Source organism: Ascaphus truei, chromosome 4, assembly GCF_040206685.1.
Source record: "Ascaphus truei isolate aAscTru1 chromosome 4, aAscTru1.hap1, whole genome shotgun sequence".
Taxonomy (NCBI): domain Eukaryota; kingdom Metazoa; phylum Chordata; class Amphibia; order Anura; family Ascaphidae; genus Ascaphus; species Ascaphus truei.
Window position 1 is genome coordinate 377,455,598 of NC_134486.1, and position 26,963 is coordinate 377,482,560.

Genomic DNA, 26,963 nt, shown 5'->3' on the forward strand with positions numbered 1-26,963 from the left:
GACTCATTAAGCCTGATATTTACCTGGACTCATACCTTTCTCAAAATTGGTCCATCTACTCAGATTTAGACTGGGTGAGGAGGAATGCCATATGTGTAACAATAATGCCAGCAATACCTTCAGTAGTAATTGAGCCCTTCAGTCTACAGCATAGCTAGTTCAATACTTCATACACTTCATTCTAGTGATCATATTTTTGCTGCACACATATAAGAACTTGTTTTAAGAAACAATTTTCCAAACTATACACTTTCACACTATTCTGAGTTACAAGGAAGTGTGTTCTTTGGGCAACATCGCTCATAAAACTAATTCAGCGCTCATCTTTTCAATTACATTGATGTCTTAGTATTAAGAACAAGGCATGTAATTTACAGGTGCAATCACAACCACCAAGATTTTCTTTTTGTTTAACTAATCAAAATTAAAGTGTCTCTCGAATTATTCTAATTGCTCTGGGAGCCCTAAATTTCTGCAGTATTAAAGCAGCAATACTACTAACAACTTTTTACTTTTCTTTTTTTATTAGATTAATATATAAAGCACGTGACCATGTATAATTCTACATTCTTACCTACAAGGCTTCTATGATATTGACTTCAGTTATTATTCACCATTTAGTGGCCCTTATCCCTGCATTTCAAGGGTTTATTGTTTGCATCTCCAATTTATATACAATTGGCAAAGGGTTTGCAGCCCCTACCATTGAGGTGATTTCCTCTCTATACTGCTGTACATTCCTACCTAAGCTGGCAATAGGTTGGTGCTCCTGTTAGTCAAAATCCTGATAGTGTGCCTAACATAATGGTGTAGCTCAGCAGCTACAATGTAGCCTTATATTACTAAGGTAACATTATCTATTGTTACAGTTTACAGCTCAAACTGCTGGGAACATTTGCAACAAATTATTCCAAACAGGAAAGTGTTGCAAAGATCTTGCACTGCTTGGGAGATGGGTTAAAACCTGCTGTAGAAATCAAAGGATGCTTTAAAACTCAATAAAATGGCACTAAAAGTTGAATAAAAACAAAAAACAGTCACTATTATCTAATACTACGGAACTGATTTATTTAAAAAAAAAAAAGATTTCACATTTTGCTGCTATAATTCTTTAATTTTGCCCCCTCCTCCCACATGTTAGAAAAATACAGCCACAGGCAAATTCCTAGTTAATAAGCAAGTGATTAATGAAGATGTTATTAAATTGTGTTGGTAGAGTACATTTGTATTGCCAGCCCCGGCACATTCCATTGACATCATTAATAATTGGTCTGTCACCTATGACCAAATATTAATATTTCTAGAGTAATGAGCAGCATGCTGGACACAAAGCAAAGAAGTGCATGGAAGGTACAGTAAGTATCAACGTATATATTATAATACAAAAATCAGCACAGTAAACTTAAAATTAAAACTATTGGAATCAACACCTAAACTCAATTCATAGGAACGCCAAGATTGATAGCGTAGGCAGCCCACGCCGCTGTCTGGCTGCCACCCGCATGGATAGTGTTAGTTGCTCGTAGTTGCAAGCGATGTCAAATTATATCGGCAGGTATTCCTGCAAATCATCCTAATGCGTTTTGTCACCAGGCAGAAATGCGTTGGGAGTATGTGTTGGAATACATGCTGATATCATTATTCACCCGGGATCCAGTCAGGGAGAGGCGTGGGCTGCCGAAGCTAACCATCTTGGTGCTCCTCCGAATGGACTTTCTTTTGGTGTCGATTCCTGTCATCTTAATTATAAGAGTACTGTGCTGATTTTCATATTATAATATATACTTTGATACTTATCTCCGGTGCGCTTCCAACTTTTACAGCAAAAAAAGAGACTGCACAAGACTAGCTGAACAAGAATTATAAAACATACAGAACACCTACAAGCTCAAATTGAACCCCCAAAATACCCACAACATATATATAAGCATATAAGTTTCACAGAGGAGTGCTACTGAGCATGGCAATATATATTTAAAACCAGAGACATAACATAAAACACAGACAAAGCTCAGTGCACATCCAGAAAACCTTATATACGGTACAGTGCCTAAATATACATGTATAAATAACTAATAAATAAAATGGATGCAGGCAAGTTCCCCTGATAGTTGGAGATGCCTTGGCTGTTTTGGAGGGTGGCAACCTCCTATCCAATTGAAGCTCACTCCCTCCCACATTTAAATGGTTAAAAGCTCACTCCATGGCATCTCCAACTATCAGGGGAACTTGCCTGCATGCAGTGTGATTGTGACAAATCTATTACAGAGTGATTTTCCTGGTAATGTACAGGTTAATAAAAGCTTCAATCAGACTTAGAACTTTTGCAACTTATATTGACAGATTTATTATAAATCATTCTTCCTGACAATGCACAGGTTATTAAGAATTTATATTAGTGTAGGGACCCTTGAAACGTGGTCTGCCGTGAAGTTTGGCTCAAGGGCTTACAACAATTTGGCCAAAATGTTAAACTAAAAGACCATTTTATTTATTAGTTATTTATACATGTATATTTAGGCACTGTACCGTATATAAGGTTTTCTGGATGTGCACTGAGCTTTGTCTGTGTTTTATGTTATGTCTCTGGTTTCAAAGACAATTTAGCTAATTTCAAAATCTTAATATCAAAATAGTGGCAGACTTAGTGGAAAAGGGAAGATCCTATCCTATCAGGAACTCCAAATCAAATACCAAACTCAAGATTTACATCTCTTTTAATTTCTTCAAATCAGACATTTCCTCTCAACAATCTCTCATAATATGAGTTATCCCAACTTATCAAAATGTAAAACCTACTGCAAGAGAGGCACCTATTGTATCAGAGAGGTCTGATATCGGGAATATATCTGAGTATGGAGTCATACACCATAAATACACCGAATCATAACTATTGCCATGGCTGGTCCAGTCTATCTTTCTGCCTTCTTGTAACGTAAGTTCTGATGGCTACAGGCAGTGACAGGCTAAACTGTGGGTTTACCCCTCCCCATGCTGCCTCTCTGAGTGAATGGGGTGGAGGTGAATGGGAGTCTGTGTACAACCAATCCTGGTGCAGACCCTGTGCCACCCCCCTCTGAGCCTTAGGGAGGAAGTGTTCCAATTTGTTTCAATCCAGCTCTCCCCCTCATGGGGTAGAGGAGTTGAGCTCTGAGTCTCTCCCGACTGGGGGAGAGAGTCCATCTCACCCCTCCTGGGGTTGACACATGCTTCCAGCTCCTCCTGGAGCAGAGATGCAGCCAAGATCTGTGCAGAGCACAAGGCCTCCATATTGCCAGAGGGCCAGCACTATCCAGGGATCTGGGAACCATTCTCCAATACAAGGCATACGCTGTAATGACATCCTGCAGTTGCTGCCTGATTTAATATACTCCTGCTTAAGTAACAGTCTATTCGGTAGGAACATTAGAGATATGTCATGGTGGGGACTGTCTTCAGGATCCCTGAAGCCTATTGCAACTGGAGGTGCTGATGACACCAAACTGAGAGTCAGAGGATCACCAAATCCTGTCCTGTTTCCCTTTATCATCGCGGAAGCTCATCTCTCCTGGACCCTCACAGGTAACCAGCACCACACAGACCTGTAGCTAGGGCAAGATCTCCCAGAGGAGGTACGGGGGGAAGCAGTGCTACAAATGGAGGCGCTGCTGAGATGCAGCAACAGGGCAGACTTTTAAGAACAGTGCAGCTGGCTGCCCAGGAGAGGGCGGGGCCAGGCCCCTGATGCTTCACCAGGGACCCTGGGCACCCATTTGAGTTAAGGAAGGGGGGAGCCTCTCCCTGATGCGAAACCAGGGAGGGGGCTAGCCTGGACCCTTACCAAAAGAAGGACTATGTCGGGGCGTACCCTGAGGGCATGTTACCAGGGAGCATGGATATCCTTCATCAGAAAATACAGAGACAGTTGGGGTTATAGCCTAAGGGAGCATACCAGGGAGCATGAACCCTTCATCACATACAGAGCAGTGGTTGGGGCGTACCCTGAGGGCATGATGCCAGGGAGCGTGAACCCTTCAAGCTGCCAAAAGAAAATACTAGGGCCATGGCTCTTTCAGCTGTTGCTGGGGACCCTGGGTATCTCAGGAAATGTGCTTATGGGGGCAAACCCTGTGGGAAATTGTCCAGGAAGTGTGGACCCCTCATCTCATTCACCATAGGACGGGTCCCTTTCAGTTGATGTTGGGGAACCCTGTGTACCTAAGTCAGTATGAACTGTTCTACAATTCAAAATGGGAGGAACGGGCTCCTGAGGCATCACCAGGGACCCTGTGTACCTTTTGTTCTATGGACTGTGCTGTGTGCTCCAAAATGGAGTCTACCCCATGTTCCACGTTCATGAAATTGTGCTCCCTCCGAAACCACGGGACCACATGGGCTTGCAAAGCAAGTTACAAGTTTCTGCAAAAATTAGTTGCACGCTATTCAGCGGCAAAAGCTAATCCCGCCGATCACTTTGTCTGGCTCAGCCGGAGCCAGGTCACTCCTTGATCCGCCCTGTCCACTCTGTATTCCACCTAGGGGAGGGGCAACAACCAAGAACCAATAGGAGACCACCTCTGCCATGGGAGGAGTCCACCACATCATGCCTTACTTCAGTTCCACTGAGCTGAGTTAGAGGAAAGAGCTGCCTTAACTGCTGCTTATTATTCTACCTCATCAAACGAAAATGTCTGAGTTGGAGCTGACCAATTACTACCTGCCAGGGGGCTACCTGGTAGTTACTATCAACGGGCCCGCTCTGCCGGCTCCCAGGAGGTGACCTGTACATGTGGCCTGCCAGCCCTGTGTCAACTCCCGCTGTGTTCTAGCCAATAGAGCGGACCTCCACACCAGCAAGTGCAGCCCCTGTGGTCTTCCCTATGCCAGTCTACAATTGGGCCCGTCTGCTGCTCGGCGCGGCCCCTGCGGAGTTCTACCCTGCCACAGAAATCATGGGCCCATGTGCCCTGCTAACGACTTCCCAAGGTGCCAGTGTACCGGTGCCCAAGGTTACCCCCGCTGTGATGCTGCTAACGGTTCAAGGACCGGAACCTGTGCCTGCTGACCGGGAGGGTGAGTTGACTGCCCCAGGGGTGTTGGTTGCACTTCCCCTGGTGGTGCAGGAGCGGGCAAGCTCTGTGCCAATGGCCACCAGGGATCGCGGGGCGCCCTGACATTGCGACCCAGAGGAGGTGTTCTTACCTTCTTAAGAAGAAGATGACATTAGCCATTCGGGACCTATAAAGAAGAGATCTTCACCTACCCGAGTCCTGCGGCAGAACCATGATCGAGCGGTGTCCATCCCGAAGGCCATGGTGCTGCTGGAACCCCGGAGGAGACTCACGCCTGAGGAAGACATCGGTGCTTTGAAGGACCCGCCTAACAAGGAACCCATGGAGCCGGAAAGGTCCCCTACCGTTGGATGGGTGAGGCTCCACCATCTTATTTCACACAGGATCCTGCAGTGGGCTACCTAAACGAGAAGCCAGATGGGGCCTTGTTTGGTGTGCTGCGGGGTGATGCACTTCCAGCACTGCCGGACGTGACGTCATTGCCGCCGCCAAATTTGTGCCTGCCTAGTGATCTTGCGAGGTGGGTCATCCATGATGACGTCGTCAAGATGGCGGCAGCGCACGCTGCGGAACCAGAGCCAGGACTTCCTGGGTGAGTGAAGGACAGTTCTCACATGCCCCTGCTCCACCACAGACCCTGTTCTCAGGAAGAGGTCGTCGGACCCTCGGATACCCTCGTGCTGCCATTATACTATCGCCTAGGGGTTGTGGCAAACCCAAAATTAACAACTCTGGACTAGTCATGGACATTGACAGGCCCAGTTCACCGGCCCCAGTTTCCCATGCCCCAGCACCAGCCCCTGCCACTAGTCCGATACTGCCATCCAGGGGTAAGGGTGATTTTTCTGGTACCCTCCAAGGCCTCGACCCATGGCCTGTTGTCCCACTGTTTCGGCCCCTGCTGCATCCACATTTGTACTGTCCCATTTTTCCAGTGATGATCTGTCCCCTGGTCTGTCAATGGATTTAACGAACTGGGACTTTGGGGGAAGGGATGGTTGGTCTGATGTGTCAGAGGGAGAAATACCTGCGTCTAGTCTCATACCAATGGCTAGATCCCCTGGGTCATTCAGTCTTTTGGGAGTTATCGTTAACCTAACAGTCAGCTACATCTGGTGTGTCCTCACAGATGGAAGCAAGGTCCAGTAGTCCAAACACAGAATATCAGTCCGGGAACCCCTTAAATGGTGGGACCCTATGTTTCAGGGCTATGCCGCCAGTATGAACAGGACACGGCTAATGCTGGTGGATGGTCCTGTAGAAGATTACTGGTGGGAGGAAGGTCAACTGACACCTGAGAAAATAGCTGAAGCCCTCCGTAAGAGTGTGGGAGAGATTAATTTAAGGGTAAGAATACCTAAGGGACCCTCTATTTTATATCAGGAGGTAGAACTTAGCGAACCTAAATTTTGCGTGCTGCCCGGCCAAGGAGCCGGCCGCAAATTATTAAAATTGAGTAGAGCTGACAGAGCCATACCACACAGGTATCGTCAGTCTCATGGGTATGAGTTCCCGAACGTACCTGAGCCAATCATGGAAGAAACTGAGACTAACCATCATGATTGGCTCAAGCAGTGCTACATAACTATATGTTAAAATGGGCTGAAGATCTCAACGTAGAGAAAGATAGGGACGACTGGGACGATATCTGGGAAACGGAAGCCAACAACGAAGGAAAATATCTACAAAATTGTATTTCAATGGTACTTAACTCCTAGTAGGTTGAGCCAGATCTTCCCGGGAACCCCCGATCTATGCTGGAGAGGGTGCGGTTTCAGAGGAGATATGGCCAACATTTGGTGGACATGTCCGTTGGTGCAGAACTTTTGGACTATGATTCAAAGCATAATTATGGACGTCACAGAATGAGAATAACCCTGGACCCAATTACCTTTGTGTTAAACCAGTCAAAAATGTCCCTCCACCCATGAAGCGGCTGATCTCCTTTATTTTAACTGCAGCAAGATGTTCCATAGCTGCGGCATGGAAAAAAATTAACACCCTCTCCAGAAGAACTGTTACTAAAAGAATAAATGAAGTAATGTTCATAGAAAAACTAACAGCCCACCTTAAACAAACTACCGATGAGTTCTATAAGACGTGGTAACCATGGCTTCAGAGCTAGGAAAATGATAAAAAAAAATACTTAATAAATAAAAGATTAGGACCCCCAGATAAGAGGGCACAGTCACGACCAGGGGCGTGCGAGGTGGAACGGAAAGAGGGTATACCCTGTCTTCTCCTTCCACCTCCCCCCTCCTCTTTGCATTCCCCTCCCAATCCTCCGTGTCTTCCCCCCTCCATCTCTCTCCCCCCCACCCTCGCTCTCTTTCTCTCTCTCTTTTCCTCTCTGACACTTTCTGCTACTCTCTCTCTGTCCACTCTCAACTCCTCTCAGGGATTGCAGATACTGAGATTCCTACTGTCAAACAAAGGGACGAGCGGGTTCATAGTCCGCCAGATCGCCCGAATACACAAAGCGTTGATACACGCTAAATTTCAAATGTGGATCTTTGTCTTCACATTGGAATAGGACAAGATAATACTATGTATACTGTTTTACATTCTCAATGTAATGATCCCACTGTAATGTTATAATCTGTATATCTCTAAAAAAATCAATAAAAAGAAAGATTGAAACAAAAAGAAATGTTAGCTACAACTCCAACAGTGTAGTCATCTACTTGTAAAATATTCCCAGACCCTACATTTTTCTCCCATATAAGTCCTTTCTGTGACAATGACGTCTTTCAAAGCTTCTATTAGAGGTGTGATGGCTAAATTAACATTATGTTTCATACTGTACTGTACGTGCATGCAAAAAACAAGTAACGAAAGTCCTTAAGTCTCAAAGGCTGTTTCCACTTAACACAAGTATTGTAATATAGTAGGATAGAAATGTAAGCAAAATAAAGGACGTAGAAAAATTATTTTTTTCAATCAAATGTTGTATGTATTACAGAGATCTCTCATTCTGCGTCCTGTCAATATGTGGTTTTTTTTATTGTTGCCAAGGATTTCTAATAACAAACTTTGGGTTAGATCCACAGAAGGCTGTCACTTTTGTTCCCTTTCCACTTCTTTCCGTACATAAGAATCCTGCTGTATCTGACCATGATATGATAGTGCTACATTGTATGGGGTTGCTTGGGCATGTAATAATCTCACCAACGCTGCAAGAGAAGACAACTTTCAACTACTTAGGTCAAGACACAAAACTCTGCAAGGTAATTTAATGTGTGTTAACCTCAATGGGTGAAGCTTACTCACTAATGTCTGGTTAAAAGTCTAACATTATTAAGAACACACACACACACACACACATATATATATATATATATCATATACAAAAATTACTTGTGAGCACATTCACATGTCTTAGACAGGTCTGCAACCCTGCTTTTCACCATTATCACCTAGCATACAGTGCTTCCACTACAGCAAGGGATTCTTGGAAATGACATGCAAATGAGCACACAGTGCCACCTTTTGTCTCAAGACCACATCACATGGTTAAACCCTTAAGCATGCTGCCTTAAACACAGCTTTTAAACATAGCCTGGGATGAGATGCAAAGCCAATAAACCCACTCACAGACAGACAGACTGTTTCAACCTTCTGGGTCTCATCAGTGTGAGGTTGGTTGTACTGGCTTTGCAACTTGAGACATGAGTAGGTCTTCACCACACATTATTTAAGTTATATATATATATGCAAATTATATACAAATTAGCCACTATTATAATAATACCCTACTCATTAAGCTCCATTAATGTAAAAAAAAAAATAATAATAACGTTACGCTATTTAAGTCATACCTAAACCTGGCGTTACTCCCATCCAGACACTGATATAGGGCAAAAGGATTTGGCAAAGGTCCTGTTTCACTGTCTAGATGGGAGTAGCACCAGGGTCCCATTCACAAAAGGGTGCCAAGCTTTGAATGGGAGTAAAGGCGTGCTAAAGCTTAGCCCTGTGCTGTGGATCTGGACCATGGTGCTACTTCCCTGCACGTTTAACTCTCTCTACACTCCTCCAAAAGCCCCGTTTCAGTGAAAACGGAAATAATGGGACATTATTTGAAGATAATGTAGCATTATCCTGACGTTAACCCTGCCGATAAGCTCAAGTGCGGACATTATTTCTGTGTATAAATTATTTTCTGAGTACGCCGTAAAACTCACAAATAAGCTCTGTTCCTGATTTAGGTAACGTCGCGGTTTTTGCCCTGATTTTATAGAGTTTGGGAAGTATTTGGAGGATTCGGGACCACATTGTTCTGCAATGCTATACCAGCAGCACAGGCTGTCAGATGCCCATCACTGATCTTTACTGTATATAATTGTCAAAGTTTCTCACAGTGATTTTAGTGCATATTTGTACTTCTTTTTGCAAGCACCACACCTTCTGAGGAATTCAGAATGAAAGTGTTGCACTTTTGAATGGGTGTGTTCAGATTTGTTTGAATAGAGCTAATCCAAAGATATTACTTATAATTGTAGAGGAAAAAAAACCTCATGGCTTATGGATTGTATCATTTTTAAACCCCTCCGGGGTCAGTGGAGCCTGTAAATGTATTGGCCAGCCATGCTTTGACTGCTGCATCAGCACAAAAGGAACAGACAGTGTAAGGGCAGAAATGAAAGAGTCTACAATATTATGTTACTATACATTTGCACTGTATTTCCTTATTTGTTCTCCAACTGAATTCTTCCTGGCAAATATAAATGATGTTCTCGCTGGTCAATAAGCATTGAATGAGACCCAACGAAAAATCTTTTGGATTTTGTTGGTTCCGTTTGTAGGGTTTTGCAAGTAAATCCAAGAAAAGTGTTAATTGATAAGTATGGAGTTTGCTTTGCCAAGAGCCGTTTACTCATTCATCACTTTTTAATTGTACCCAGCTTGATGGAGGCCTAAGTTAAATTCATGGAAAATCTCCATGTTGACCGACAGAAGAAGTCAGGACAGTAGAAATAATTTTGTGGGTCCTTTCCTTTTAAAATACTAAAATATTGAAGTTAATAGAAAAGCTATTTTTTTTATTACATCTGTTGCCCTTGGACCCGCACCCTAAATGAGATTAGGTCTGCTACTCCATATTTGCTGTGGTGTGGTGAGGTAACAGGAGGGCTGAGCACTTCCATTCCATTTTGATATGCAGGGTATCCACACTCCCTGGCACGAGGCCCAAAGTACACTCCAACATATTTTCTTTGAGGATGTGGGTATCCACGCTCCCTGGCGAATCCCAAGGTACGCCCCACATATTGGTAGTGTGTGCTGATATGAGGGTGACCACACTCCCTGACACGAAGCCCAGGGTACGCCCCAAATATATTTTCTCTAAGCAAGGACCTGGGTAACCCCCTCCCTTGTGAAGCCTCAAGGAGAGATCCCCCTCTTCCTTTCTTTCTCAATGGATAGGTAGCAGGCTCCCTGGTACAGCTTAAGGGAACTGCTCCCTATTCTTTTAATAGTTGGGGAAGTACTGCACCGACACACTTTATTCGAGCAAATACCCAGTATGTACCTGGCAGATACCTGGAATGCGCCACTCCTCACCTCTGACAAGCCCCGTTGCGTTTGCCTTCCCAGCCTGGGTTCATGCCTGGCTGACGGGCGGCTGATCTGTTAAATGATAATGATTAGGATTTAATAGGCTGCAATGCTTCGCGTGTCTACCAGATGGCATAAATTCATGAATTGTAATGCAGTATATATATATATATACTGTGCAGTATTGCAGCCAGCGGGAATAAAATGCTTCAATCCCTGCCTGGAAAATACCTCAATGCGCTCGGGCAGAAAACAGTCACAAACCTCAATACACCCGGGTATACCCGAATTCGTGGGACTAGCCGAGCTCGAATAAAGTGTGTCGCCAGTGTACAGTCTGTGATGCACAAACACATAAGTCCTGCTGTCCTGCTTCTGCAAAAACCTGTCCTGTATGATGAAACGCATTGGGACGTAGCGCACGTGGTTACCTCATCGCATAGTGGAGGTCTGAGGTCCAACTCTCCCTGCTTTTCGCGGATACTGGGCTGCTTCTACATAGTGATCTGACGCAGGACGAAGTGAATTGCCCTCACAACTCTAATTTAACATGGAAGACACATTGAATAAAGAGCTTTAACCAACGGATGACAGCAGTCAAGTCTCTTAAAGTGCCCAGCTGTGCTTTTTGGATCAGGACCACCACTTGGTGACGGTACAAACCCCTGCCCCCCCCTCCTCCTTTTCCCCCCAAAGAGCTCATATCTGTCACATCCCCATTTCCAGTTCTTGGACTTTATACATTCATTGGTGCCAGGATTCCTTGTCATCATCTTGGGACATTAAGGCCCTAGATGCGCTATTTCTAGCTACACTTGTGAGTGAGCTATTTTAGATTCTTCATTTTTGATATTAAACGTCTGCACAGATTTATGCTATGTGACACGCGCCTCTTTTTTTCTTATTTCAATATATATATATATTCATTTTAATTTTATATATATATATATATATATATATATATATATATATATATATAAAATTAAAATGAACACGCTCAAATCAAGCCCCATAGCATAAGGTATACAAAATAAAATAGTTGTGGGTGCAATACACAATATATATTTATATACTCACAAAAAATAAAGTCTAGTATCTGCAACAATAAGTGTGTATATTATATTGTAATGTAGTTACAAAGTCTTGGTCCACATTCTCGAATACCCACTAAATAGGCCTAATAAGAAAAAGTCCAAATAAATCCCCTGTTGGGTGTAGCTGCTAATGTAGATAAGGTAATTTCACCTTCTTATTACTGTTTGCAAAGAAACACAGTGCACACACCTCTCACAGTGTAATACGTTTTATTATGTGTTAGTACAGTAAAATACTGTAAGGCAATGCCAAATTTGTACTCACAAAAATGTATAATAGGACTTTAAAAATTACTTCCCATCCAGTGATGTAAAAATACAAAGTCATGAGTGTTCACAGTAATAATAAAAACAGTCTTTGGATGTTCCTGCACTCCTGCACTCAACGTTGGTATAGCCTGATAAGGCTTTCAATAGTCCCCTGGTTTCTCTTATACTGTGCTGTGCCCCTTGCCGCATTCCCCCTTGCCTGTCTCTGTCGGTAGCTAGAAGGACGATCAGTGGCTGCTGTCTACAGGACTCCTCCACCTTGCATCTACCTCCGTGTGTGTCCGCTGGCGATCAGTAACTCGCTCTCTGGAGCCAACTGCCTGATGTATAAAAATAAATAACAAGCTGTGTCATTTACAACCATAATTCCAGCATTCCTTTCTTATTGCTTTGTTTATGTTGGAGCCTCATGGTTTGTAAAAATGATAGACGTCCCAATGGGCGAGCCTGGAGGCATAGATCTCCAATTTATACATTTATGTTATTCCACAGGTTTCCATCGGAATATTGAAGTCATATTTTCTTGATGAAATATCTCATTGATCCGAAGACTGAGCAGCCTTGTCTCTTCTTTTCCTGTCCCCGGCTTTAAGACAGAAACCTGCAATTAGCAAAAGTTCCAATTCTGGATCACCCAATGTCATCCTGCTGATTATGGTCAGGTGCTCCTGCTATGTTTGGCAAAAAAAAAAAAAATTTGGGGGAATACAGAGTCTATTTATTTATTTTATTTCGGTGGCTCAAAATACATGTTTCAAAATTACTACAAACCTACAAGCTTTCTTTCAATCCAAGTTATTTCGAATGGTTATGAGTGAGTGGAAAAACAATGATTAAGTTAAAACAGAATGGGTAAGTTGCCCATAACTTGGTCTAGTAAAACCATGACAGTTATAATTGTTGATAGACAAATTTAAAGGGCATTAAAGTTCCCTTATAAAGCAAGATAGACATTTGCATGCCACTCCAGTCAGTGAGGTCAGGTCAATGGAAGATTAAGATTAAATTAGGAGGAAGGAAGAAGAATCTTCCCCTCTTCCCACTGATAATTCATCTCAATGAAGAGATCACATACAACCTTTTAAAATAAACCAGTTCCTCCAGCAGGTGAAGTACTGTTTGTTGAAGAAGTGTGCCTGGCATGTTTTACGTGAGGGCAATGATACATCGATGTGCGGGGGAGTCTGCATATGAACGTGCTAAGAAATAGCAGTAGCAAAATTGTAGTGCTCCACTTTACATAGAATTTTGAAGGCACGATGATTACCTGCCCAGAAAAGGTCTACAATCTAATTACTGGCACATGAGGCATAGGGAGATAGTCACTTTCTCAAGGTGACGAATAGCGGTGACACTGGGATTCAAATCAAATGACAGATTTGACAGATGTTATTGCTCCTGTTATCAGAAGATATTAAGTTGCTGGAGGCGCGATCTTTAGCGCATCATTTATCAGGGGAGCGCAAACTTTTGCTGCTGCGCCCCCCTGTCTTGGCTGCACCGCTGCTCGCGCACCCCCCCCTCCCATCTTGGCGCTGCGTCAAATAACGCAGCAGGAACATGCGACGTCACATGACCCCGCGGCTTCATTTGATGCCGCGTTCCCATGGCGACGCGTCACACAGCCGTCTGAATCACGGTGAGTTTGTAGTTGCAGAGGCCTCACGCGAACCCCTGGCATTTCATTTAAATGCCTTGGGGAAGAGCGCGGAGCACCTGCAACTGCCGCATTTCCCCCCCAGAAAAATCTCCTGCCCCCCAGTTTGCGTCCTCCTGATTTAACTCATAAATCTCCATGCAAACAAGCAGAGCCGCGGGTAACAGCATTGTGCCGTTTCTCAGGGTTCTTTTGCGTGTCTGCACCCGTTAACGTGACATCTGTTACATCTTTATTTGTTGATAGCAATGATAAGAACATTTGTCAAAACAATTCAAATGTTGTGCGATAATGGAGAAAATGTGTTATATGTTAAATGCATGTGTATAGCATGCAGACTACACAGTGTATGTCATAATAATGCCAATTAGATTAGTTCATATTTACTTTATCATTAGAGTCTATTTTTACATAGAGTAGCTTTCAGATTTTTTAGGGCCGAGAAAACCCGGGACAATTACCCTGTTCCAGAAAATGATTACATTGTTAATTTGTGCACGTTGCAGGCACTGTCCCTTTTTAACTAATAGGAAACCATTGAGTTTGGGGTTTATAAAAGATGGTAAATCCTTGCCATTTCAAACACAAAAACACGGTTCAGTCATTTTAAATCAGTGACGACTGCTGTACTGTGGCTTTGGAATTCTTTGCACGGGTTGGTATAAAAATCACGTCCTTTTTGTCCTGTGATATTTGATATTGAGCTTCAATCATTGGAATTGTCAAAGGATGTGTTACAGTATATCTCAGAGGGATTTCAATTTTCTTCCAATTTCCATATGTGTTGGTGTGTGTGACTGCACTGGGCCAGGAACTCGCCTTTCACCAGCCACACAGGACAAAAGCAGCAACACACCGTGCAGGATGTTGGCTACAAACGAATTATATTTGAAAGAAGCCCTGACTAATGTCCAATGTCACAAAACACTTTGCCCTTTCTCATGGTACCCTTAACTTAAATAAAGATACAACACACTTTGTTTGTTTTTTTCGCGTTAAAGGCCGCAGTGTTACTTTATCTTGCCATAAGAATCAACGTTTGTATTAACTAATACAATATCCCTGGTCTCTCGGCCATTATTACTCTCCCATTAACATACTGCCAGCATGATATATCTTAAACCCAAACCTGTATAGAAAAAAAGAGGGCTTATTGGAGGAGGCGACGGGGCTCAATTGATTTTAAAAGTAGGAAAGGCAGGGCTACCACGACCCCCCCCCCCCTCCCCTTTAATAGCCTTTTTACCCACCCAAACAGCTGAACCTGGCCTTGTGCCAGCCAAATGCCCCATACCCGTACAATCTGGCCAATCGTATACTGCCAGCTCTTACCCCCTAACCAATCAACTTCTGCCCCCTGTCCTAGCAGGCCAATCACCCGCTGACAGCGCAGAAGCCCTTTTAGCACAAGGGCAGCACCCACAGAGACATGCTGGCCCTTGTCTAAATGTCAAATGTGCCCTACTATTTATTCATCTTTGTAACAATTCACAGTCTTTTATCACATGTCAAATCTAAGATTAGATAACATAAGATTATTTTACATTTCCTGGTTGGATTTTGTAAAAATATGTACTGTATATAACATGTTGTTGTTTATTCCTGAAACTAAAAATATATCACATTCATTTTAATTTTTTTAATGAATTTTTTCTCATCTTAGTCGTTCTAAAATGACTCCTCTTCCATAGTAACGAGCAATTTCACCTCCGCCCCAGAGATAAGATAACTAATTTCAACAGCAAACTTTAAATGGGACTGCTTGTTTTTAATTAAACATAACTACATTAGCTTGTTTCTTTTATTATTTTCCACCCATCTCCCTTATCTAAGGGAGAGCAGCCCACAAGAGACTATTTATACCAATAAAATGAATGTCTTTTTCCAGAACACCGGCACCAGAAGTAATCTGTTCAAATGACATGATGTTTGTTTGGCTGTTATATTTGTTAAATCACTTACCAGGAAAGATACATTGAACATAAACCTTATTTTCAAGTATTGTTCTGGGATGCAATGGAAGCAAAATCAGATTGCAAGCAAAAGCCCAGACAATTCAAATGTTACGTCATCGGAATATTCTACTTACATTTGCAATTATATTGTATTCAAGTAATACTGTATGTTGTAGTTTTAAATTTGAACTATTTAAAATTTCCCTTTCGATTATTATACTTAAAACTGTGTTCAGATTAGTATATATTATATATTATATATACAGTATATATATATATATATATATATATATATATATATATATATATATATATATATATATATATATATATATATATATATATATATATATATATATATAGTGGTTGACAAATCACCAAAAAATCTACTCGCCACACAAAAAAAATCTACTCGCCACCTAGTACCAAACGTGTTCTGCTTGGGCCAATATTTACTCGCCCGGGGGTTAAATCCACTCGCCCGGGGCGAGCAAATGTATAGGTTTGTCGAACACTGTATATATATATATATATATATATATATATATATATATACACACACATTTTCATGCATTTGATATAGAGTGTATAGACTATTCTACTTAGCTGCTACTAATATGTCATTCTATTTGTACAGACACTAATTGTTGTCAACTGTACCCACTCTATATATGGGTACAACAGCTGAGTGGTTGTGTTTCAATCACCACGACACAAGGAAGATTTTTAAACTAACGTTCTATTGTAGATACTTCACTAGATTGTGTATATTGTTATTTTTTGGATGTATTAAAGTTTTGTTATTTTTTTATTTTAAAATAGCTGGTCCATTTTGATCTACAATGGTCGCCTATCAGATATCATCTGAAGGACTAATTATTTACTCATCATGTATAGAGTGCAATAATTGGTATAGTTTGGATCCCTTTGGATCAATTTTGTGCAATTTGTTATTTACTCCTGTAGCCTAGTCTCCGTCCGCTACTTATTTTCTTGGACCCTACTAGTGAAAGTCCTGTTAGGTGCAGGCAGTGGATGGGTTAATTCCTTCAGAAAGGCCTTGTGTGCTATTGCAGCCTTGGATACATTTGAGGTATCCAAGGGCGGGCCTAGAAACAGACAGAAAGTGTCAGCCTGAGGGGTGGATACTGGTTGGGTCACATGCTGGATGTACTGGCCTGTCAGTATTCAGACCTGCTCTGTTATGGGGCAGGGTTACAAGCACAACCCAAGGGTATAAATACTGCCACTTTTCCAAAAGTGGGTGTCTTTCCTCCCTCTGTGGAGTGAGTACCAGATTCCCTGGGTCTCTTTAGGAGGCCTCAGGAGGAGCACCATGCAGAAGGCCTGGCATGGGCCTCAAACCCCATCAGTAATACCTTCACTAGGGGAAGCAAGGAAAGTGATGTGTGATGTACCTGCTTAAGATCCTGAACATGCAATAAATACCATGGAATCATCTATCAGAGTGATTCACTGTGTTGGGCTAAAGAAAGGTTCAGTCTGGGCCATCCTAATATCCAGAGGATCCATGCTGACTTGAGGTGCTGCAACCAATGAACAAAGGTACCCTGTTCACCTGCTCTGATGATTCCCCACACAACCGCGGAAGTGCTCAGCACTCCTGCACAGGTACGCACCACACCGCAGTAAATATGGAATAGCAGACAAAATCTCACTTAGGGTGGGGGTAAAGGGGCTACACTCTCTATGCACCTTGCGTTTTATTGAAGTTCAATTAACATTAGGATATCAATAGGTGAGCGGTGTATCTTATTTTGCATATCCCAGCTTCAGCACAGGTGGCTCAATCCTAGGCTCAGTCGAAGACCGAGCCAGGGATATCCTAAAAACTTGACCTGTGGGGAGTGGGGGGGGGGCTTGAAGACTGGAGTTGAGCGCTCCTGCGCTCCTGCGCTTGTGCACTGCTCGGCACTACAGCATTTTAACGAATGACCCCATGAGACTTCAGTGGAGTTTCATTCACAGAAATCAGTAAAGAAATCAGGACCCGAGTGAGTGGAAGTGTCCCTCATTATATACCCCAAACCGACTGCATTTCAGACCGACAACTTCACTACAAACTGTTGAGCTGTTTTAAGTTACTCTTGTGAGTGCAACCTATTGTTTTCATTTTAAACAATATACCGGTACATCCAATATACTGAACTGTTAAATGTCTCCTGTGTGCTTTTTTTTCTGGTCACAGTTGTTACCCCACCAGTATGTCTCATGTTCGTTATATTTATTTTGGACACATTTTTATATGCTTTTACCTTTTTTATCGCATTTCTTTTTCAAACACAGTGATACTATTGAATCCTTCTGTAACGCAAAGGGTTAACAGGGTTTCTCTGATTACCGGGCAGCAAATATTACCATATTTTCTATGTAACATGATAGCATACTAGATTCATTGTTTTCCATCATCACTTTGCTCAGCAACACTTTTTTATAGCTTCATTACTTATTTTTAAAGCTGCAGCTACACTGTTTTATAGCTGTATCAAAAAATGTTAGGAATTACTTTTACATAGTGCCATGTCTAGCTATTATCTGACTTTTCTGAGAATTGTATGGTGTATTGTGAAGGGTCACTTATTGCTACAGATGCCGAATTGCAATAAATACCCAATATCACATTGACTTGTACGTTTAGATCTCATATATTATTTTAAAAACAGAGTAGCTTGTATGTACACTGCCCCTTGCTTTGCACCTGAAAATGTGGCAAGTATTTTGTAGTCAGTGGCCTAGATCAGTGGTCAATCTTTTTTTGGTTAAGGAACCCTATAATTATATTGTGAAATTCTGCAGAACCCCAACCCTCTGTAATAGCGCGTCTGAGATCAGATGCATGGTAAGTAACCCCAACCCTCTCTAATAGCGCGTCTGATATCAGGTGCATTGTAAGGAACCCCAACCTCTTTAATAGCGCGTCTGAGATCAGATGCATTGTAAATTCTTCTGTATTTGGTACAATTTTCAAATGACCTGAACATTGCAGGGAACCCTTTAGGGATGTCCTAGGGATCCTAGGAACGAGGTTGAAAAACACTGGTCTAGAGTCATCAACCACCATTAAAACTGAGTCAATATTGCACCCAGCGGGAAAAAAAGACTGGGTCTTAATTTACGCAATTTGATAACCCGAAGTCTTCATTATTGCTGTAATATTTTCCGGGGTGCGATATTTTAACACCAGTCAAGATACGATAATTTAGCGCAACTAATAATTCTGCGTAAAGTACCGTATCGCTATCACCTAGGGGAGGGAAAGGTAATGTTTCTATCTTAGGGTTAAGTGAACCTCCAATGTAGCGCTACAAAGATCCAGACTCAAGTCACATTAGGATACAGGATAATAAATTCCTTTAGTAGAGATCGGGATTTCATCCGTTTTTAGAACTGTACCTCCGAATCAAAATATATGAGTCTGCTGAGATAGACACCCAGGTGGAGCCCCGCAACAAAGCTGGACAACAGGTGGGGTCATATAAGACCCAGGAGCTCTAGATCCAGGTAAAAAACAGATAGCGCAATCTCCATAGGCAGTGAACCAATATTGAAGGTGAATGCAGTACACACGGATCCTTGTTGATTGAAGTAACACATGGATTCCACCTTGCGGGCATCCCGTTAGTTTTTGCACGGGCACTATGTGTTAATAAACTTTCATTTTTTTGACCTTTTGATCCTGCCTCCAGTTCTCTTTTGCTCGTCGCTGTGCTCCACGTTACCATGTTAATTTTTACCTTAGGGTTATATAATATTTATTATTACGTAACCCTATTGTAGAAATGTAATTAAACCCTTTGATTCTTGTGGCTACCAAGGTATACCACAGGCATCAAAGAGGTTAATGTTAAAATTAAACTACACTTTCTACCCTCCTTGGCTACCTGAGGGGCTAGTAAAGCAGTGCCATTCAATGCTTTGCCAACCTCTATGGCAAACAAGGTGTTAACCCCTCCCACCACCACCGGGGGCGCCAAACCACCTTCCCCAGAGCAAGTAACCCCAACACCATTTCCCCTACCCCTGATCCCCCAACAAACATACACCCCTTTTGAGTAATGGCCAACAGCCCTCTTCTGCTTGGGCCTCTGCACATCTGATTACTTGCTTAGCCTCCTTGTGCCTAGTCAACTATAGTTCTCTACCCTCCTCCCTCAGAGTGAACTAATCTTTCTTACATGTGGTGTTTTTAGCTATTGCAATACCTGCCACCTCCTCTGAGAACGAGATCAGCTTTCTACTCCCTTGTACTTTTACTAACACGCCTGACAAAAAGATCTGCTGCTTTTAGAATTGATTCCAACATTTAAACAACCCCTTATTAATCATGATAACATATTGTTTAGTGTTTAACCCTGTCAGAGCTGGTGGGCCTGGTAGATATTGTTTTGAACTTCATAACCTTTTCGTTCACTTTTCTATGTCGTCTGTTCTTTTCTGAGAGAAATCTTCCTGTATTATTTTGAACATCATTTATCACACAAAGGGGGTTATTTATTAAACTGCATAAGTGGCCATCGTAATGACTAATTCCCATAGGCCGGGATACGTCAAGCTGCAGTAAGCAGAAACTGCAGTATTCTCGTCCCCCAAAATTATCAACGCATCAACGTGGCACCGATAAAAAATAGCGTTTTTTTAATTAGATCCGTTAAAAATATTGGATCTGACAAAAAAAAAATAGACATAATACCACCTTTTTGGGTATTATCGGCCATACATCACGTTCCCATATTTACCACACGTTTTTTTTTAATCACCTACTCCAGTCTGGCGTTAGCCCTGTCTTGTCTATGTATATAATCAGGGCTCGCAGTGATTTTCACAGGGCTCAGTGCAGGGGCTTTTGTGGACCCTCTAACCTTGTCCAACGCAGAATCTCCTCCCCAGACAACGCAGCGTGACGTTGAGGCACCACGTGGTCATGACAGTTCAACATCATTTGACATCATGCCACCATGAAAAAGGAACACAGTAGGAGGAAATGCCGCCGGACAAGGTAAGAGAGTAACAGAGGCCCTGCGCTCTCCACCGGCAATCAGTTTCATTGTTGTGGGGAAGAGGGCAGCGCCTGTGTAACCGCGGTGCTCAGTGCAGAGACACCGACTGCACCGCCATCAAACCGGCCCTGTAATGGACAATATATAAAGCCTACCACCCCACCCCCCTGGGCGGCCTAACCAACCAGCACCATCCCACCAACCAACCTACAGTAACACCCACCATCTACTATAATAACGGGCAATAGCCCAATTACTTAACTCCAACACCAGTGGGCTAATTATGTATTTCTGTGTGTCCGTGTCCTATTTATAGTATCTGCAGTAAAACAATTTCAAGCAAATTTGTTATAGAAACCATTTTTATTTTTCACCCTCATCTACTATGAAACTATATAATTTACAGCACATAATTAGTTGCTAAAGCTTGGCGAGTTTTTAGCAAATCTTGATTTATTCACAAAAAAACATTTGCAAGCTTGGCCAATTTTGAAAATGTGTGCAAAACTTTTGCATATCTCCTCTTTAGTGAAATCAATGTAGCCATGTAACCATACCACTTCCTAACTGTTGTGTTTCACGCTAAGACAGATGTTTTGTAGATAAAGTTATTATACATGTAACCCTTCTATGGTACCCCACCCGACATGAGATTGGAGGGGAACACTCCTTCTGGTCACTCTGAGTGGTCTTGGTGCTGTGACCTGCTGGTAAACAGGAGGGCTGTGTGCTCCGCGGTGTTGTGGGGAGAACCCAGGACAGGGTCAGGAGGTGGTGTGGGACAGGTTACCTTGTTCTCTGAGGGTGCACAGCATCTCTAGCCAGTAGGGATCCCCTGGGGTCTCCAGAGGAGAGACCCCCACTGACACTCAATTCTCCAGACACCAGGAACAGGGACACACACAGCAGCTTCTTTTCTGTGGATCTTTATTCAGGGCAGCATACACAGCACACAGCAGAACATGATAGGCCTGATATGCTCTCTGCCCTTCTGCTCATAGCAGCTTGATTCCCCCCACCCCCCTCCTTACCCAGGTGGGGCAGGAGGGAGAGAACGCTTCTTGGCTTCCTATCTCTCTCAGCTCTCTCTCTAGACTAACGCACACTAACTGAATTTGGGAATATGTCTCAATTTGAGTATCCTCAGGGAGTGTCTTTAGCTTTGAATCATTACAACTCAAAGCTGGATACCGATTGGCTCACACACACATCAGGGGGTGTTCCAACCCATATCCACCCTTTGGATTAACACAATCAAATGTTGCTTAGGCCTGACCCTGAATATTTCTACATACTCAGCGCTGAAATGCAAAACAGGCCAACTGAAGGAATTAACCTTTCCACTGCCTGTTCTAACAGGACTGACAGAGAAAAGGCCCAGAAGAATACATAGCTGCCGAAGGCCAGGCTATATAAAGTAGGTGTGATTCCAGGCACATATGATTATGTTGATCAAATCTCTTTATAAAGTTGTCTACCCTAAGTTATTAGATGGGGATTAAAGAAAAGTGGGAGCTTATGTAGCTTTATGTATGGACCTTCTAGACGTCCTCCACCAAATTTCATGTGGGAAATACCGGTAACCACATCACCCAACATGAGTGCAATGCAATCTCACAGGAACATTAAAACATGTTTTTGAGGGAAGAATCATTGTATAGGTGGGTAATTTGTTCTTCAAGTGCAAGATGGTGATGTATACTCCAGCAGAAACCTTGGGAGAGGCTGCTTTCTTGCTTTGACTAAACATTTGAAATATCGCTGTGAGACTGCAGTACCTTCATATCATGCACAGCAAGTACCTTTGTTTCCCAGATGTTTACAGAATTCAGAGGACGAGAGGACTCAATAATGAACACAGCCAGCACTTACCCTCCTATGCAGGTGTACAAATTGACTGGAGGTCTCCTTACAGCCCATTCAAAGGAAAGATAGATCAAAGAGAGGAGGGGTGTTATTTTATATTGCAGACACCTTACAATTTACACTGTTAAATTGCCCCCCAAGCCCACCTTATTGTGGAATCCTAGTTGGCAAAATCTTATCTAAGCCCGTCCTGATTGCTGGCATCTACCGCCCCCCTAAAGCTCCTCTATATTCCCTGACTGATATCACCCATTTTCTTGGCTCCATTTCCTCTCTGAATGAGAAGAGTGATCTGCTAATTCTTGGGGATTTGAACAACTATTGGCTCAACCATAAAAACCATAAAATCCAGATACAACTTAAGTCACATAACCTAACGCAACTCATCTCCCAACCCACACGGACAAACCTGAAATCTCACAACCACTCCTTGCTAGACTCCAATCCGAGTTCTTCAAACTCTGTGATACCCATGCTCCACTACGCAGAATAAGAGTACAGGGGCTCGCCTTCTGTGGGTTACAATTGACCTTATAGAGCTCTACCATTTCAGGGATGCCTTGTGGAAAAGCTACAAAGTAATTGGCACTACCAAGGATCTTAATAACTACAGATGCCTGCGGAATATGTGCACAAGGCAAACAAGACATGAAAAAGCACAATATTACTCTGACAATCTTCGCCAGAATACATCAAACCCAGCTAACTTCTGGAAGGATATCCACAATATATTCCTGCCTTCTAGCCATCACCAACCAAGTAATATCACTAAGGAGGACATTACTCTGACAAATCCCACTGAGATTACAAATGCATGCAATGATTACTTTGTGGGGTGTGCTACTAACTTATCAGCGAAACGCAATACAAACCACAAACATGAACCTCATTCTGAGAGTACAACTATAGCCCCACCCTCTCCCAACACTATCTGCAATTTTCAATTTGTCCCAGTATCTGAACAGGAGATTACATAAGTGCTCCTCAAACTAAAACTAAGCAGCCATTGTGGACCAGACTTACTGCAATCTAAGTTCCTAAGACTTGGTGCCCCAGCCATTGCCAAACCAATTGCTTCCATAGTCAACTCTATTTTGTCTGCAGGCCATATCCCTAATACCTGGAAAACTGCCAGAGTTGTCCCAATCTTCAAAAGTGGGGACAAATCACTGTCTCAAACTACAGGCCAATCTCACTTCTCCCAATTCTATCCAAAGTTATGGAAAAATGTGTCCACTCCCAATTAAGCGATTTCTACACCAAGACAAATTTCCCTAGCCAATTCCAGTCTGGGTTTCGTCCCAAACACTCCATCATAACTACCCTGCTAAAAGTTTGCAATGAGATCCAGTGTGGAATGGAACTGGGACAACTCACTTGTGCAATATTCTTAGATTTTGCAAAGGATTTTGATACTGTTGATCATGTTATCTTGCTCTGGAATAGGGAAGCACACTTTAAACTGGTTTCAGTCCTACCTATCAGGTAGATCCCAACATGTGTCCATCTCAGGCTCTAACTCCAACCCCTTGATATGACTTGTGGTGTCCTGCAAGGCTCTATTCTGGGGCCCCTACTCTTCTCAGTGTTCATCAATGATCTTCCTATAGCTTGTAAAGGAGCTTCAATACACATGTATGCAGATGACACAATCTTATAGGCACATAGCCATAGCCTATCCGACCTTGAACACATACTTCAATTTCACTTTTTGAGACTTGAACATTGGATTTCTCAAAACAAACTGTTTTTAAACACTGACAAGACTGTAATAATGGTATTTGGGACCAATGCTACATTTTTAAAGCTTCCAATGTCTGAGTTCCAGATCAGAACCAACGCTAATACCACCCTAACTCCTGTTACTAGTTTTAAATACTTGGGCATATGGTTTGACTCCCATTTAACATTTTGGGTGCACATTGATACCCTGGCATCCAAAACCTATGCCAAACTAGGTGTAATTTAAAGGAATAAATCCTTCCTAAATCTGCTGGTCAGAAAGCATACACTACCGGCACACTTTATTGAAGTGTGGTCGGTACCGCAAGCCGGGAAATCTCCCGGCTTGCTAGTGGCCGCCCCTCGGCGTGCCGCGCGTCATAGACGCGCGGTCACGCGTCATCGGGAGCGTGCGCCCCCTGCACGCGTGTCCAGGGGCTCCCCGAGGGAGCCCTGGTGTCCCGCGATCGCGGGACAGCGGCAGGGGGTTCCGGGGGACCCGGCGGACCCGGCAGCGGTAGGGAGAGCGCCCCGATCGGAGGGCGCTCTTCCGCTGCTTCGGCGCGCGCCCGTCACACTCGGGCGCGCGCCAGGCTACTGCTGCGGCACAGAACGGGCAAATGCTCGAATAAACTGTGCCGCAGCAGTATCACACAGCAGATGCTAATGCCAATTATCGACTATGGGGACATAGTATACGGCTCGGCACCCCAAACACACCTTAGTAAACTTGACACCCTCTACAATTCAATACGCCGTTCTGTTCTCCAATGCAACTACAACACACATCACTGCAAAATGCTCAAAGAACTAGATTGGTCATCACTTGAGTCTAGACCCAAATTTCATCTTTCCTGTCTTGCCTTCAAATACTTTCTGGGCAAGCTACCCGTCTATCTTAACAAGCTGAGACCTGACTCCAAAAGACTGTTCATGGTCCCAAGGTTAAACAAAGTATCCGGCCGCTCCTCCTTCTCTTACTGTGCACCCCAAAACTGGAACAAACTACCGGAGTCTGTCACAGCCACCACCAGGCTAATTTCTTTCAAAACTAAAGCTATCTCACATTTTAATCTGGTCCGTAACTATTACATGCGACTATCATATATATTATCTTTAACTGTGCATGCAATGTCTTGTACTTTTATACTGTTTAATGTATACCCTGTTCACTTATGTAACTATGTAATTTTAACCATGTATTATTTGTCATCATAACTCTATACCCAGGACATACTTGAAAACGAGAGGTAACTCTTAATGTATTACTTCCAGGTAAAACATTTTATAAATAAATAGGCTGCAAGTTGTATTCCAGCACCCATAGGTGTCTTATAGCAGAAGACCACTTAGTCAATATGTGTGTAGCGTATGTACCCCTAGGGTACTATAGCTACTGGTACTGCTGTCACCTGTGAGGCTAACAAGAGGTCTGAGCCTCCGCCACTGGGAGCCTGGGGTATACTTACACTCGGTGCAGGGCCTCCACTGATGAGGGATCCCAACGTCGTGGGAGTGTGTCCCCACCAGACAACCATACAGTAAATACACACACGGCTGTATGAAACAGTATTTACTTATTAGCATACTATCCTTGGCATATCAATAGCACAGCATCACATAACATTTGCATAACATTTGCATACCATCCCACCAGCCCACGTGTCCATCCTTGCATCACCCTCTGTCCTTAGTGTACCAATGTGCCAGGGCACTTAACCTATCAGTGTCCACCAGCTAGGACGTTAGTGTGTGTGTAAGGGACAGAGCTTCCCTGTGTTGGGGTCCTTTGGTGCACTTAGATATACTACCTCCCTGGTTATGATCCTAACCAGGAGAATCCTTGGTGAATCAGCAACACCGCACAGTGATCCCACGCCGCAATGCACTGCTCTGGCAGAGATAAATCCCTTGTCTGTCTCCCGGGTGGAGGGATCTCCAGCCGGATGATCCTTGACTGACTGTCTCTTTAAGAAATCAGCGTCTGTTTCAGCACTCAGGCTGCACCACTCTCAGGCAATGTCCTGCAGCATGATCTGTCTCGAGCTGTGAAAGATCCCTGCATTAAGGCCTTCCCTATAGCAAGCACTCTCAGCACCTCTACAGTGACTCAGGGGACTAACTGGGCCCTGTGGGTTTGACCTCTGGCCTAGTCCCTGAAGCACTTCTTCGTGGACCAACCTGCACCTTCAGACTCCTGGTCTTCACTGACCGCTTCCTCTCCCAGGAGGCAATATTCTTTCCTGCTCCTTTGGCAGAATCCTGCAGCCTTACTGGCTCCCTGGTATCAGATGGTGTCACTGCCCCTGAGCATCATGGGGATTGTAGTCCCGCCTGCAGCCTTTAACATAGGGAGCCTCGTTCTCCCTTTAATGGCCGCCGCTCCGCACCTCGCGCTACTGCAACTCCTGTAATGGCCGCTGTGGGTCTGCCCAGCGCAGGCGCAACCTCTCAGTCACTCTGCCACTCCTCGCTGCTTCCGCGCATGCGCGACTCAGCGTCCGTGCGCGCGCCCGCCTAACATAGCGGCGCCCTGCTGCGGGAGACGCCGGCAAATCTATCGCCCTGCCTGCACTCTGAAGGTAGGGGGGGGGGAAACCAGAACACGGGGAGCCCGATGGGGTACCTGGCTACATGTGCCTTAACCCTTGAAGTGCAGAATGGGTGGCAATGCATTGCAAAGCAGAGTGTTGCAGACCCCTCTGAACGGAAAGGGTTAAAGTGAGTGTGTTTCCAAAAATACTCCTTCTACTTTTCATATTTAAATTTGA

At 43.4% G+C, this 26,963-nt stretch overlaps 1 long non-coding RNA gene across 1 annotated transcript in view; it reads right to left on the reverse strand.

The window, feature by feature from the left end:
- The window catches only part of LOC142492176 (uncharacterized), a 30,217-nt gene extending 3,582 nt beyond the window's left edge, over window positions 1-26,635 (reverse strand). Inside the window, exons 1-2 of the long non-coding RNA XR_012800794.1 lie at window positions 26,004-26,635; window positions 22,477-22,512 (exon numbers count right to left, since the gene is read on the reverse strand). This is a non-coding gene — a long non-coding RNA (uncharacterized LOC142492176). The remainder of the gene's footprint in view (window positions 1-22,476; window positions 22,513-26,003) is intronic.
- Between the last annotated feature and the right edge of the window lie 328 nt (window positions 26,636-26,963).